Raw genomic sequence first — 11,279 nt, 5'->3', positions numbered from 1 at the left:
ATGAAAGAGGGGAAACAGTTCTATCCATGCCATTATGACATCTGTTTGTGTACTGGTAGTGCCATTAAGGCCATTGGCCATCAGTTTCAGTTCATACTATAGCACAGTTGAATGTAAGTTCTAATTGGCTTGAAGGGCATTCTAAATCTTGTGTTAATTAGGAAATAAGGCACAAGGGGGTGTGGTATATGGCCAATATACCATAGCAAAGAGCTGCTCTTAGGTATGATGCATCATGGAGTGCCTCATCACAGTGCCTTGGTATACTGGCAATATACCACAATCCCCTGAAATGCTATATTGCTATTATGAACCAGTTACTAGCGCAATTGGGACAGTAAAAAGTGATGTCATACATGTGGTATATGTAAGCAATAAGGCACAATGTGGTGTGGTATATGGCCAATATACCACAGCTAAGACCTGTGCATAGGCATGAAGCATTGCAGAGTACCTGGACACAGCGCTTAGCTGTGGTATATTGGCAATATATAACAAACCCACGAGATGCCTTATTACGCTTATGAACGGGTTAGCAAAAAGAGCAGGAAAAAGTGATGTAATATCATACCCATGGTATAAGGTCTCATACCCAGGCTATCAGCCAATCAGCATTCAGGATTTAAACCACATGGTTGATAAGGTCTCTCCAGGATGCATTGTACCAAAGAACAGCTCTTTGTATGGCATGTGCCTAATAACTTACAGATTTCACAACTATCGGCCAATCATCATTCAGGATTCAAAACACCTGGTTTATTATTTTACTATAACACAGTGTATCAGCAATACTGTAAAACATAAATGTTATTTTATGGTAATTAACTTTTTTTATAATATATTTTCCCATTTTCTAATTTCACAATGACAGAAACATCCTTTTTTTATTAGACATAAAACCTTCATTTAATATTAGTCCTGTAAAATAACTGGAAAAGTTTGTTATGAGGGAACACAAGAATTATCAGTAATAACAGTAATAACTGATGTATAAATGCAATTAACTTGAAAGATTAAATATTTTAAACCGGTAGATAAAAGCAGGAAAAAGGAGACTTTGAGTGAGAAAATTGGTTCTTGCTGTGAAATTACAGGAATATACTTTATTTTATGTACGTTTCTATATTTCTACAGACGAATATTGTATTTTGTTTTACAATATAAATCTGTTTTTAACTGTCTTTTTCTGGCGTCCCAGCTGCCAGAAATGTACCGTAAATGTACAGATTCTATTTACAGTGAAGTTAGAATGGCCATTAAGTTCATTCATTATTTCAGGTGCTCTCAGAAGCAAAAGTCGAAGTTAAATTATTATTGACAGGGGGTGTAGTGCAATCTTTCTTATGTGGAGTGCAACAAAAATGTATTTCTACATAATTTCTTAATAAAAGTTTGTACCAAGTAGGCTACCACAGCTGTTGCCTATTGCATGGGCCTGTCATTGCAGAGGCCTATCATTACTGCAGCATCTGCCTACACCCACACATAGCCAATTGTCTCAAAAACATTTTCTATTTTGAATACCCTCCAACAACACCAAGGCTTTCAAAATACACCATGTCTGTAAACGATTCTTTTTACCTGTGAAAATGTCCCAACTGCATCACAATTGCAGTCCTTTGGTTCTGGTAAATATCTATGAATCATTACGCTTTTGTGATTAATATGAAGGACAGACTCAACATTGACAATGTATTTGGAATAAGCCTAACAATAGCATGCAATAAGACTATAGTACAATTAGGCATAGAGAACAGATCTTTATAAGAGTTATTTTAAGTATCCCTTTTGGTGTTCAATTGGCAAAGTAGGTTTTTAAGAAGTTATGTGTATTCTTAAATAACATTAAATAAATGTTCTGGTTAGCTAAGCTAGCAAGAGTGAGGCTATATAGAAATGTCAGGTCAACAAATTTACTATGCATGTCGCCCTAACAATTGTTAAGTTAGGAATAGAACAACATGTTTTATTCCATCAGTTCAGTTATCCAAACCAGCCGTTCCCAGCATGGTTGTTCAAATGCTTCCTAGATGACAACAATTGTATGGACAGAATTCACCAGATGTATCAATGTGAAGCATTAGTCATTCCCAGTCCTAACAGGGAGAGGAAACCCAGACAACCATAACAGGTTACCATTCCACAGTTTTTGTCACTGATTAAACTTTTGACTCCAAAACATGCAAACAGAAAGTACAATTTCTTTTTTTTTAAAGACTAACACTCGCCAAAGTTTGTAATTTTTTTAAATTTTAGAATTGAAGGTAAAAGAAACATGCTAGAATGTGCAAACATTACCTAATCGGATCTTCTTAGCATGTGTGGCTCTGCATATGTTGTTCCCAAAGTGTTGCCCACTCTGCTTCATGATCCTCCCCATTGGAAAGAACATATTTCAGGCCATCCTAATGTAGATATACAAATCTCTGGCATTTCTAGTTAATAAAATTATGTTTATATCAAGGGGCAACGGAAAAATGACTTTGTATTTATTTTTGTTGTAGTATGAGTGTGGATAAAAATTTGCTTATGGGCTTTTGTAATCAGCGTTAACACATTCATTTTACATTTAGAGATTGTATTCATTTAGCAGACACTTATCCAGAGCAAATTACAGTAAGGGCATACATTTAAAAAAAGCTATGGGGAAACAACCACACATCTTAGTAATAAATGCATTCTAATCAGTGAATAAGTTGTTGCCAAAAGTCAGTGCTGGAAAGAACACTAAACAAATAATAAACACAATAAGCAAAATTTACAAAAGACAACAGACATAGGAGGTGGGAGTGGACCAGTTGTAGGTATTCCATAAATGCCTAAAACTATATTTAACCCTGCAAATGTGTCTGAAAAGGGTTTACACTCCTAGTGTTCAGCACCTCTGAACGTGTGCTGTGGTATCTGGCACCAAGACGTTAGCAGCAGATCCTTTAAATTCTGTAAGCTGCGAGGTGGGGCCTCCATGGATTGGACATGTTTGTCCAGCACATCCCACAGATGCTCGATTGGATGAGATCTAGGGAATTCCGAGGCCAAGTCAACACCTTGTTCTTCAAACCATTCTTGAACCATTTTTGCATTGTGGCAGGGCACATTATACTGCTGAAAGAGGCCAATGCCATCAGGCAATACTATTGCCATGAAAGGGTGCACATGGTCTGCAACAATGCTCAGGTAGGTGGTACGTGTCAAAGTAACATCCACATGAATGGCAGGACCCAAGGTTTCCCAGCAGAACATTCTCCAAAGCATCACACTGGCTCTGCTGGCTTGCCACCTTCCCATAATGCATCCTGGTGCCATGTGTTTGTTCTCCAGGTAAGCGACGCACTAGACCACCTTCTTCCATTGCTCCGTGGTCCCGTTCTGATGCTCACGTAACATTGTAGGTGCTTTCGGGTGTGGACAGGGGGCAGCATGGGCACCCTTACAGGTCTGCGGTTACGCAGCCCCATATGCAGCAAAATGCGATGCACTGTGTGTTCTGACACCTTTCTATCAGTACCATCATTACGTTTTTCAGCAATTTCAGTTACAGTACCTCATCTGTTGGATCGGATCACAGGGGCCAGTCTTCACTCCCCACGTGCATCAGTGAGTCTTGGCCACCCATGACCCTGTCACCGGTTCACCGCATTCACTTGGACCACTTTTGATAGGTACTGACCACTGCAGACTGGGAACACCCCACAAGGGCTGCAGTTTTGGAGATGCTCTGACCCAGTCGTCTAGCCATTACAATTTGGCCCTTGTCAAAGTCGCTCAGATCCTTACACTTTTTTCCTGCTTTTAACACATCAACTTTGAGGACAGAATGTTCACTCCCTGCCTAATACAGTGGGGAGAACAAGTATTTGATAAACTACAGATTTTGCAGGTTTTCCTACTTACAAAGCATGTAGAGGTCTGTAATTTTTATCATAGGTACACTTCAACTGTGAAAGACGGAATCCAGAAAATCACAATGTATGATTTTTAAATAATTAATTTGCATTTTATTGCATGACATAAGTATTTGATCACCTACCAACCAGTAAGACCCAGACCATGACACTCCCACCACCACCATGCTTGACTGTAAGCAAGACACACTTGTCTTTGTTCTCCTCACCTGGTTGCCGCCACACACGCTTGACACAATCTGAACCAAATAAGTTTATCTTGGTCTCATCAGACCACAGGACATGGTTCCAGTAATCCATGTCCTTAGTCTGCTTGTCTTCAGCAAACTGTTTGTGGGCTTTCTTGTGTATCATCTTTAGAAGAGGCTTCCTTCTGGGACGACAGCCTTGCAGACCAGTTTGATGCAGTGTGCGGTGTATGGTCTGAGCACTGACAGGCTGAACCCTCACCCCTTCAACCTCTGCAGCAATGCTGGCAGCACTCATATGTCTATTTCCCAAAGACAACCTCTGGATATGATGCTGAGCATGTGCACTCAACTTCTTTGGTTGACCATGGCGAGGGCTGTTCTGAGTGGAACCTGTCCTGTTAAACCGCAGTATGGTCTTGTCCACCATGCTGCAACTCAGTTTCAGGGTCTTGGCAATCTTCTTATCATCTTTACACAGGGCAACAATAATTTATTTCAGATCCTAAGAGAGTTCTTTGCTATGAGGTGCCATGTTGAACTACCACTGACCAGTATGAGGGAGTGTGAGAGCAATAACACCAAATTTAACACACCTGCTCCCCATTCCCAACTGAGACCTTGTAACACTAACAAGTCACATGACACCGGGGAGGGAAAATGGCGAATTGGGCCCAAGTTGAACATTTTCTCTCAGGGGTGTACTCACTTTTGTTGCCAGCGGTTTAGACATTAATGGCTGTGTGTTGAGTTATTTTGAGGGGACAGCAAATTTACACTGTTATACAAGCTGTACACTCACTACTTTACATTGTAGCAAAGTGTCATTTCTTCAGTGTTGTCTCATGAAAAGATATAATCAAATATTTGTAGAAATGTGAGGGGTGTACTCACTTTTGTGAGATACTGTATGTGTTCATGTTAATATGCATGATGGGCAGCAGTGAATTTTACGGTGTGTGCCGAATGTGTTTTTGACATTTGTGGCAAATGATGCTGTCCTTGTGAGGGCAGCACTGGCATCTCTTCCTCTTGTTTCCAGTAGGCACAGCTTGATGCATAGGTACGGTTCCATCCTTGGCTTGAAACTGCATCACGACTTTGGCAGAGGCAGGGGTTCAGCGTAGACATCACGATGTTGGCAGAGGCAGGGGTTCAGGGTAGACATGGCTGTTGTTCAATATGAGGGCTCACCAGAGATCTTCCTAGGTCCTCCAGAAAGAGCCTTTAAGAGTTCCACCCAGGATTAATTTCAGTCCACACTATAAATGCATTGTAAGCCAAAACATCCAAGATGCTGTAAATGACGAACATCGGCCACCTTGCTGTCATCCGGTTTCACGTGTAGGTGCCAGTAACCTTGTCCAATTTAACTACTCCTTTGTTTTTATTGTAATCCAGGATTACTCGTGTGGAACATTTTTGTTTCTTCATGGGACAGTATGACACAACCGTGCTGTCTTCAGTAAAGGCAAACTTCGAGGACACCACAAGAATGCTCCAGCCTATATAACGCTCTACAGCTGGGGGACAGGAGATGTGTATGTGTTTGTGTGTCTGTGTGTGTGCACTTCGCGTGTGTGTGTGTATGTGTGAGTGAAAGTGAATGCGGATGTGTGCATGGGTTCATATTTGCTGCGTGCCACTCTACAATTGAATTCAAGTCAATACGCTTTCTTGGCGTGAAACTTAATTTAATATTATTTCACAATATTCTACGACTATTTTTTTTTAGTTTTGATGTAATTGTTGTTATTCATAATGGTTGGGCAACATTAACTGTGTATTTCTCTGCATAAACAATCCATAATTACTACCGGGTCAAATTTGACCCATAACACCATGGATGTAACTTTTATTGAATAGGCATTTAAAATATATATATATATCAAAATGTGTAAGCAATTGTTGAGGATGTAATGAAGCCTTCTTTTGATCAGAAAAAATTTAAGGTATGTTTCACACATCTAAACGTGAAAACGGGTCAGATTTGACCTGAACACAATAGGAGGGTTACAATTAACAGATAATTTGCTATCATAGCCTACTGTACCAGGGACGCTGGTTCCACCACTGACATGTCAGGACAGAGACTATTTTTCTCAGAGCAGAGCATATTTTCTCAGAGCCTATTTCTCTATAGGCAACCACCATGGCATTAACTTCCTGGGAAGGCAATTATCAAGTTTTTGTGTTTTATCCTTTTATCCTTTCCTGTCAGAAAGCAAGCTATTGTCTTCAACCTTAACTAACTGATGGATTTGTCGGGAAGCTTATCTCTGCTGGCCTGAAAACAAGCATTGTCCCTTTCCAGTTGCATGTCTCCTCACTCTATATTAAAATCAGCATGACAATTCTTCATTAAGTTACCCATCTACAAAGGTAGATGACTGCTTTCAAGTTTACTCAATGTTTTCTCATTGGTAACCAGATTTCTGGTTACCAGAGGTTTTTCATGACAGAGGTCAACATATAGATGTCACCGTCTCTGACATGCCAGTGTGAAAGGTGTTGCATTAGAAACCCTTTGATGTGAATGGACTAATAGGATTTCAGCCATAACAGTCCTCCCAACACAACTAAACTGTATTAACTGTCAGTTAAACCCTGGCATGCAAAAGCCATTCAAGCTCCCCTTATCCCTCCAAAAATCTAATAAAATATGACAGAAACTACAGCACATTGAAAGAGTATGGTAATAGCTGTGGTTTAGGAGTTGTTTCTGTTTTTCAGGGAGGGGGTGTATCCATTGTAAAATACAGGGCCCTGGTGAAACAAAACCCTGATCTACTATTTTAATTATTCAGAGGTATACTGTACACACAATGATCCCAAATAATCATGTAATAGGTTATGTGTAATAACAACATGTTAGATTTCTATTCTAGTGAGTCACACCAAAGATTGGAAGGCACTGCTGGAAAGTCAAGACTCTCAGCTTTCAGCAGACAGTCCTAGTTACATATTGAAGCTTACATTTCTAACTTAAACCATAGATAACAGGGCTTATCAGGAAAACTGACTGAATAACCAAATCTGTTTGTCCCTGAATGAATCTCAGCTATCAGTATGGCTGTTGTCTCAGTTGGGCTCCAGTGCTGTTGTGCATTAGTAATGGGCTTGTGAAACTGGAACTGGCAAGATGAGCCCCTCGGGTTGTGGAATACACCTTTCACTTCATGCATTTTTTTTTATGGTGATTTCCTAATCCTGGAACATTTTCTTCCTTTTTTGTCCAGTTAGGTCTTCCAACCATCTGTATGGGCCAAACTAGACCAATGCAATTACTGCACTGTAATGTGAGCTACAGTAAAGTGCCCAGTGAAAATAAAACTTTGGTTAAATTGTCTTATATGGAACAAGCATATACAGCCTTCAGAAAGTATCCAGACCCTTTCCATTTCTCCAGAGTTTGTTGTTGTATTATACTTCATTTATAACTGAATAAATATATATTTTGTCACCAATTGACACCCAATGCCCCATGGTGACAAAGCAAAAACATGTTTTTAGAATGTTTTTGTTGAAAATTTAAAACCAAAATATCTCACATACATATGTATTCAGACCCTTTGCCGTGTCATTCCAAATGGAGCTTGGATGCATCCTGTGTCGTTGGAACATCCTAGAGACATCTCAAAAATGGATTGGAGTCCACCTGTGGTAAACGCAATTGGTTGGATATGATTTAGAAAAGGCACACACCTGTCTACACTTTACACTGCATTTCAGAGCGAAAGCAAAGAAGTCTGTTGACCTCAGAAATGTGTTGTCATAAATCCAAGGAAGGTTGTAAAAATATCTAGGGATCTACAGTGGACTCCATCATTGTGAAATTTGAAATGTTTGGAGCCAACAAGACTCTTCTTAGAGCTGGCTGTCCAGCCAAATGAATGAACCAGGCAAGGCAAGCCTTGATCAGGGACTTGTCAGAGCTTCAGAGTTTCTCTGCAGGGATGGGAAGACCTTGCAGAAGGACAAAAATCTCTGCTGCACTACCAATAAGGCCTGGGTAAAAGGCATATGACATGCTGCCTAAAGGATTCTTGTAAGGCCAAAAGCAAACTATTAAGCCAGAATGCCAAGCCTTATGTCTGGTAAAAATGTTAAAAAAACACAGCTCATCTCCTGGCTAATAACATCCCCAGAGTGGTGGGATCATTATGCTGTTGGAATGCTTCTCAGTGGCCGGTGCAAGAAGACTCCAAGGTGTGATCACTGCAAAAAGGCACTTCTACAAAGTGCGGAATAACGGGTCAGGATACTTGTGTACAAGAGATATTTCAGTATTTTTTTTATTTTCAATAAATTGGTGCATATTTATAAAATGCCTTGTTATTGAGGCATTGTCTGTAGATTGATGGGAAAAAAATTTGGAATGTTTAAATGAATTCTTCAACCCCAAAAATGTGGATGTCAATGTGATATTTCTGTATTTATTTGCAACATTTTCAAAAAAGAAAATATATTGTCTTTGTCATTCTGGGGTTTTGTGTGTAAATTGATTAGGAAAACATCTATTTAATCCATTTTAAAATAGGGCTGTAACATAACATTACCCGTGCTCCTCCATTGTGAAAAGCTGTATGAAGGGGTTTACAAATGTAACCACTCTGAAATTCATAAACAGAATTATGGATATATTATATCAATGGTTTTAACCTGTCAATGCAGTGGTTTATGCAACATCACCATACACTTACCAGGCTCTTTGAAGCAAAAGTATATACCTCACACATGAATATATCAAAGGCTTAAAACAATGAAGACACCTGTACAGTGTCACAAATAGTCACATTTTAGTGCTTTAAGATTAAATCCCAATATTGCACTCTATAAACAAAACAAGTATTATTTCTTGTACTCTCGGGTAACTACTAAAAAATCCTCAGTGGGACAATATTCCCTTCTGTCTGTAGAAAAACAGCAACCCCTAGTGGACGCAAAGGCTGGTTTATTATAAATGTATCAACATCTATTCAACAGATGGTTAAAATAGTTACAAGATGGTGAGGAACTGCTAATGAAAATGTATCCACTGAACATCTTGGATTATCACATCAGTGAGAAGCCAAAATGTTTTTTGTTTTTTTATGATCCGTTTTCTTTTATGTGTATACAAGTGTAACATAGAGTTTCAAAGCTGAACTTTAATACATTTCAGCTCTGTAGTTGACATGGTACAGGTGTTCTTGTTTTAAGCCCACAATAATGTGTGTAAAGTGTATACTTTAGCTTCAAACTAAATTTGTTTAAAACTACTGAAAAACACTGTGTATGACTCCAACTTAGTCCACTAAAGCAGCAGGTGAACTATGTTTTCTGCAAAATATAATTTTCAAACATTTTGGCACCCCTAAAATCTAAATTGTGTGAAACCTAATATGTACAACTTAACCACAGTAATGACAATCGATCCGTCCAATCCAATGACATACTTCTAATGACAATTCAACAACAGACCAGATGTTTTTCTGAGGACAAAACTTGCGTTCTTTTGCCGTTTTTGAGGCTATTTACTTAAGGCGATCACCCGTGTCGCCCAAAATTTCAGTTTTTAGTAGATGTCTCCAAGACCTGCCTAAAATAAGCATTAGTGATGTCCATCCAATTGTTGATGCCTGGTCCCCTGCTCCAACAAGCAAGCGGAACAAGGGATTCAAACTCTACGTATCGAGTTATCTGCACAACTATGAGGGTAAGTTGTTTACCGTGGTGTGCCGGCCGGCTATCGGCTAAGCTAGTTAGCGACGTGTACCTTTTTAGTGTAGTATTAGGCAGGACAATAGAACGCATAAAAATTCACCCTAGCCTCAAAAACGGCAAAAGAACGCTGGCTGAGCTGGAACGCTAGTGCATCCCCATAGCAAATGAATTGAAACAAACCTTCGTTCAGCCTCTTCTAACCTGAATGAAGCTTAAAATTCCATAGCCTTAAAAAAGCACCAAAACAGGGTCTCCTTTTTTTATTTTACCCACTGTAACCTCATTTCACAACGAAACTGAAAAATAACAACTGGCATAGGAAGTAAACATCTGGTCCTATATGGTATTAATTGCACTTTAACCTGCGTTACGTGGAAGTATATAAAAAGTATAGCCTTTGAAGTCATTGAATGGCCCAAGCCATATTTTATTAAAAAGAGGACATTCTCCTGATTAAAATTATGCCCCACTCGTACCTTGAAACTTAAATGAGTCACGTACATTATATTTCATTTTTTCCCGTACAACAGCATCACTCATCTTGTTGTGAGTTTAGGTGTTTACTAATGCGGATGAGTATTAGTAATTAAACTAGAAACTGCAATACCGACTTCTAGACAAAAGCGGAAGTTCCTCACTATGCTGGTGCACAGAGCCTATTGCAAGATGATGGTGATGACCACAGCAGTGGTTTTTATACTTTTCCTTGTTAAATTCGATTTGGTTCAGGTAATCACCTAATCAGTACCTCATTAAGTAAAATGAGGTGTACCTGTGTTGGAATTTAACAGACATTGGAATGGAATGGCTGCCATACATGTAGACATGCTGGTTTAAGATAAATGATGAGTGGTATCTTAATTTTTTCCAAAGCTGTATATGTGCATATGTTTTGCATGAGTTTTCCGTGTGGGATTGGTGAGGTAATTAAAGTACATGGACCTAACTAAAGCAATATACAGTACAGTACTAGACAACAATAGACTAAGACAATGATACTTTACCTACCACCACTTAGTAGAGCAGTCCTCTAGTCACAGATACAAACATACTTTATTCTTTATGCCAATGTGTTTTAATTATACGATGAGTAAAACAGATGCTCAGCTCTTTGAGTTTTAAGTTATTTAGCAGATGCTCTTATCTAGAGTGTCGTACTTTCACATACAGCCCCCCTGTGGGAATTACAATAATAGTGTTGTAAGTAATATGCTACTGAGCAATATGGGACCGGCTATATGCTACATATGAAACATAGGAAAATAAGGCCATTCCATTGTGGTGATTACATCATTTGTAGTCAGGGAAGAGCTCAGGGAAGAGGCAACACCATTAGGAACAGAGATAATTATTGATTTTGGTTTTTAGCTGAAAATATACGATAACCGTAGTGCTGTAAGAAGCAATTAAAATACTTTATAATACCGCTTCTCTTCAGCTAATGTTGTTTTTCAAGAATGATTGTCCAAATAAATGCCTT

Source organism: Esox lucius, chromosome 3, assembly GCF_011004845.1.
Source record: "Esox lucius isolate fEsoLuc1 chromosome 3, fEsoLuc1.pri, whole genome shotgun sequence".
NCBI lineage: Eukaryota > Metazoa > Chordata > Actinopteri > Esociformes > Esocidae > Esox > Esox lucius.
Note: the sequence above shows the minus strand (reverse complement) of the source record.